The sequence below is a fragment of the Choloepus didactylus genome, chromosome 12, assembly GCF_015220235.1.
Source record: "Choloepus didactylus isolate mChoDid1 chromosome 12, mChoDid1.pri, whole genome shotgun sequence".
Taxonomy (NCBI): Eukaryota; Metazoa; Chordata; class Mammalia; order Pilosa; family Megalonychidae; genus Choloepus; species Choloepus didactylus.
The window spans coordinates 716,392-722,184 of NC_051318.1; positions in this window are offsets into that span (position 1 = coordinate 716,392).

Here is a 5,793-nt window from a genome sequence, read left to right on the forward strand (position 1 = left end):
ACGTTAAGGGGAAAGCAGCGAAAAGCACGAGGGAAAGGAGGACGCGCTTGCAGAGGGCCTGGCACGGGAGTGGGGGCAGGGGCAGCGTTGCCCCAAGGGTTGCCTTGAGGTGTAGAAGGCAGCCAGGGGTTGTTTACTGACGGGGCGGGAGGGGCAGCGGCAGCCGCCAGCAGCGGCTGTAAGGGGGAGAGGAAGGCGGGCTGTGAAGTGTCGCAAGATGGCGGCGCGGTGGGCGTAGCTAAGGCATAAATGGCGGGCCAGCTCCGCCCTGGGGAAAGGCGGGGTAAAGCGCATGCGGTTTCCGGCCTGGCTCAGGGCTGACATCATCGCTGGAGCACTTCCTCCCTTCGGTGGAAGAAGAAGGAGGAAGTTCGCCATCTTGGCGAGATTTGGTATTGTTTTGTTTTTGGGGGGTGACTTCGAGCGCGTTGTAAATCTGCTCAACTAAAGATTCTGTGTCCGAATTGTGGTTCGCATCGGTCTCACTGTCCGAATCTGTCGATTGAGTTGACAGGGCCTCCTTGGATTTAATGGGGCCTTGATCAGGGGGGAGGGAGCCTTGAAGGCAGGAGCGGACGGTCACCAAGGTGGGGAGCAAGCCGGGAGGGAAGCACCCGCCCCCATGCTCCACGGCGCTGGAGACCCGACTAACAAGGCGATCATAAGTGACGGGGCCCCAAAGATGGCAAGTGGTGAGCCACGGGCCAAAGGGCAGCAGGAGGTCCCAGCACACCCGCAGCTGCCGGACAGACACCCCGCAACGACGTGCGTCCAGAAGACCCGCCAGAGCGCGAACCCGAGGCGCCCGGCGCGCGGACAGACGACCACCCACAGCGGAGGGGAAAAGAGGGGGGGGGCCGTCCACCGAGCAAGAAGAATGAGGCAAACCGCGGCCGCGAGGCCGAAGACGACGACGAGAACAGAAAGCAGGACCCCCCGGCAACGGGAACAGTCCGGGGGGGGGCGGCCACGGCGAGGCACACCGCGCCGAACAGAGAAACGAAGACACAGAGGACCACACCAAAGTAATGGAGGGGTAGAGGGAGAGTGTTAGGAGGAATGGGGGTCATAGAAAGAGAAGACGAAAGGTAGTCGGGGGCAATAGCCGGGTTAATTCGGGAAGGGAGGAGTGGCCCGGGCGCGGAGCGGCGAGGGAGAGGCGGCTCCAGACGTGGAGCAGCGAGGGAGAGGCGGCTCCGCGGGGCGGCGAGGGAGAGGCGGCCCTTACCTTGCAGGCGAGGAGAAGGGGAGTTGGAGAGGCGTCCGGGCGAGCGGGTGATTTCACTGGACCGTAGTGTGGAGAGGACCAGCCTCACACGGGGCACCAGTTGCGGTCGCAGTTAAATCGTCTGGGGGGATGGCGGCCGGTTGCTGAACCCTCGGCTCTCGGCGTTGCTCGGAGGGTACCGGCGGCGGGGGCTCTTTCCCGGAGGCGAAGGCGAGGCGGGGGACTTGGCCAGGTCCCCGGCGGTGGCGTGCAAGGTGTGGAGGGCGGCGAGAGGAAACAGGCGGGACGCTTTTCTTTGAGGGTGATGAAGCCGAGAGCGTTTATTAGGGGAGAGTACACGTTTATATAGGGCTGTTTAGAGGGCGGGCTAGCTGTAGGGGTTAAAGGCTTGGATTGGTTCTGAGAGGGCGCGGAGGTCGATTGAAAAGGGCGGGAGTTGCTCCGGCAACGGGGAGGACGGGAGTTGCTCTGGTAACGGGGAGTGGGCGGGCAAGGTAAAGGGGGCGGTTTTCTCCGGCAAGCTTCTCCTGACAGTTGTACTTTGGGTGAGGAAATGAGGCCTGCATCCGGCTCCACTTTCTCAGGTCCGGGGGGCTGTGGAGGGTAATACTGCCCGTGCCCACCACCCTCCCCAGGGGCTGATCAGGTCCCCCGGCCCAGGCCCGCCAAGTTGAAGCACGTAATCAGTATCCCGCAGTTTGGCAGAGAGCAGGAGGGGAGAATTAGGAAACGTCAAGTACAGTCAATTCTATTAAGGAGATTTGCTGTAAAGGGTAGCAGAGAAATGGCACCATGGTTGGGACAAGTAACAGCCGATGGAGATTATTCACTGGGTGGGGGAGATAACCCTGATTATTCAAAAGGAGAGGAGAGAAGAGCCGGTCAACACGCTTAAGAAGGACACAGGGACTGGAGCTGCACGCGCAGGTGCGGGGTTGGCCTCGGCGAGGAGCCCGGAGAGCACCGCGTCCACGGGAGCAGGAGGGAAGACGGAATCCATCATCGCAGACACACATCCGTCAGCTGTGATAGGGGCACCTGGGGAAGCGCCACTGCTTTTATTTTCTCCATTAAATAGTCAATGAGTCATTACCTGAGAGTGAGGATGGTGGGAGGTGATGGGAGCTTTGAGGAAAGTAAAGAAGATGAAATAATTGTCAAAGACAGTGGGAAACAGAAGAGACAGTGAAGTACAGTATGGTAAGCTCTTTCATTTGGGTTTTGCTGTATACAAATTCCAAGTTAAAGATAAACCCAAAAGCGCTAAACTGTGCTTATAATGGGGCAACGATGATTGAACTGAGGTTGTGGCTTTCTAGAAAAACAAGTTACTGCTCGGAAGCAGCTGAGGAACACCGTGGGAGAGGGCACGACCACTCCCCCCAGGGCTGGTGTCAGCGTGAGGTGGTGGGGGTGGCCGTGCTGAGAAGATGGCACCTGTCCGCGCGACAGACCCCAGACTCACCCCAGGGGCTCTGGCGTTGTCAGGCCCAGTCCCGGCTCCCAGGCAGAGCCCCCCACCCGCCCACAGCTCCACACACTGTTACCCGGGAGCGCTCAGGGCGGCTAAGACGACAGGCCGGGTTAGGGTTACCCTAATGTGGGCTTGTCCTGGCTCCTGGGCCCAGGCTCCCCTCCTTCCTGCGGTGCGACTTGCTCACCTCCCTGGGCCTGCGTGCTCCTCTGTAACAGGATGAAAATCAGGCTGTGTGAGTGTGGAACGAGCACTCGAGAAAATGAGCCTAGGTATTAACCGTTTGGTGTTCAAGAACTAAAGGGCTTCTGGAACAGGACCCCAGAAGGACAGCGGGGGGGGGGATCTTGCCTTGCTCTTGAGACCACCAGGTCGGGTCAGTGCTTCTCCTCTACCCCCAAGGGCAGCTGTTCTGTTTGGGGCTTTAGACACACACAATCAATTGAAAAACAGCATCACTGGATTGGTTGTCCCTAAATGTTCCCGAGAGTGTAACGTGCTGCATTTACAGAGGTCAAAGTGCTTGTTTTTCACGGCCACGTAAGTGCCTCTCATTGGCTGGGGACCCGCCTGGCCGTCCAGCCACACACAACGCGAGGCCCAGGCCGGCCGTGTGGCCTCTCTCCCGGGGTCCGCAGGTGCTAGCCGGGCCGTCCGACCTGCTTGTCTCATCACCCCAACTAGCAGGGGCTCCTCGGACCTCAAGATGAGATTCCCATGCTCAAGGTTTTCTGATTTCTTGGCTTCACGTCTGTGGCTATTTGTGCTTTATCTTTTATTCGTCTTTCTTTCTGCACTTTGCTGGTGCTTCCTCTGGGTGGAAGACACGCCTCCTCCGCCGGGTCCAGGCAGGGGAAGCACAATTCTCGTTTCATCGGTTACCCCCGCTGGCAGGAGCAGGTTCACCCCCGAGGGTGAAACACGGTGCAGTTCAGGGACCCAGAACCTCAGGGCACGTCTACCCTATCCTCCAGGGGATCCCTCCACCCAAGGGTCCACCATCTAAACCATCTTAATTTAAAACAAACACAAATGCCCTGTGCTAAATGTTGATAAATTCCAAAGATGAAACACAAGATGTGAAGAAATTCCACTTCATGAGGTCACTTCACGCGCTCTCCCAGGACCCACCAGCTGCTGCCATTGGCCGTGCCTGGGAGGAAATTTTGAGAGGAGCTATATTACATTTAGTCCCTGTGCCGGTTTGAATGTATTATGCCCCCAAACACCATTACCTCTGATGCAATCTTGTGTGGGCAGACATATCAGTGCTGATTAGATTGTAATTCTCTGAGTGTTTCCATGGAGATGTGCCCCACCCAGCTGTGTGTGATGACTCTGATTGGATAATTTCCATGGAATGTTGGCCCCACCCATTCAGGGTGGGTCTGAATTAAATCACGGGAGTCATATAAATGAGCTGACAAACAGAAGGAACTCAGTGCAGTTGAGAGTGACATATTAAAGAGCAGCTACAGCCAAGAGGGACACTTTGAAGAAAGCACAGGAGCTGCAGATGAAAGAAAGTTTGAAGATGGCCGTTGAAAGCAGACTCTTGCTCCGGAGAAGCTAAGAGAGGACAAATATCCCAAGTGCAACTGAGAGTAACATTTTTGAGGAACTGCAGCCTAGAGAGGAATGTCCTGGGAGAAAGCCATTTTGAAACCAGAACTTTGGAGCAGACGCCAGCCACGTGCCTTCCCAGCTAACAGAGGTTTTCCAGACGCCACTGGCCATCCTCCAGTGAAGGTACCTGATTACTGATGTGTTGCCCTGGACACTTCATGGCCTTAAGACTGTAACTGTGTAGCCAAATAAACCCTATTTTATAAAAGCTGATCCATCTCTGGTGTTTTGCATTCCAGCAGCATTAGCAAATTAGAACAGTCCCTAAAGTACTTCCCTGTGTAGAATCATAGACATCTTCCACTGCCTTAGCACAGCGCCCGAGCCCCTCACCACGGCTCGCAAGCCCTCTACTTCTGGCCCCATTTGCTATCCACTTCATCTCCTCTTCACATGCTAGTCCCCAGCCACTGAATCCTTTCTGGGTCCTCGAGGGGGCCCAGAAGCTCCCCTCTGCGGTGAATCAAGCCCCACACTTTGTGGGGCTAATTTCTTCTTGTCCGTAACTTGGCCACGGGAAGGCTCTCCAGCCCAGTCCCCCTGCCTGCAAGTTCTCGGGGTACCCTGTACGTCCATGTCGTAACAAGCTTCCCACTGTATCAGCTTTGCACAGAGAATTGTCCCTCTCCCGCTTGACCACAGCTCCCTAGGGGCAAGGTCCTTTCCATGCTCGCCAGGCCACCCCGGCCCCTGACTGATGCCCGATGCAGAGGACGGAAAGAGTGCATGTTTCCCTGAGCGCTGGGAGCCTCCCGTCTGCGTAGAGGAGTTAAACCCCCAGTGGCCCTGTGACAGTAAGTGTCCTTGTCTAATATGTTGCTGTAACCAATTTCTTTCTCTTTTTCACAGTCAGAACCAGTTGGCCAGTTTGGGGAGAATCCACTTTGGCCCCAGCGCCCAGTGGTGGCAGAGAACGGCCCCGGTGGAGAGCCCTGGGGTGACACACGGTGGGGAAGGGTGTCCTCGCTGAAGCCGGGTGAGGAGGGGAGGCACGAGCCCGAGACCACAAAGGCAACTCCAAGCATGGGATGAAGGAAGCCAGGACCCAGGACACGGGAAAGCAAACCCGCACCTCCGCGGGGGCAGGGACTGGGACAGCAAGTGCTGGGACGCGTGGGGAAGGGCTGGCTCGGCACCCATCAAAGGCACGGGAAGCTTTGCCCACATCTGCCACGGACGCCGCGGTGGAAGGACCCTGCATTTCCACCTTCTCTGCCCCCAGCCACCTGCACAGCAGGTATTGTCGTCCCCGTGTGTCACATGGTCACAGCAGCCGGCCGAAGGACAGGTGCCGTCTCCAGCTCAAAGGATACTGACACCACCATCCTCGTGACTACAGCAGCAAAATGTACCTCCAAATGTGGCTGAAACAGGAGATGTTAGGTTGTATATATGATAATAAAATAAAAAATTTTAAAAAATCCATGGAACTGCACTACACAAAAGTGGATCCTAAGTCAACCAT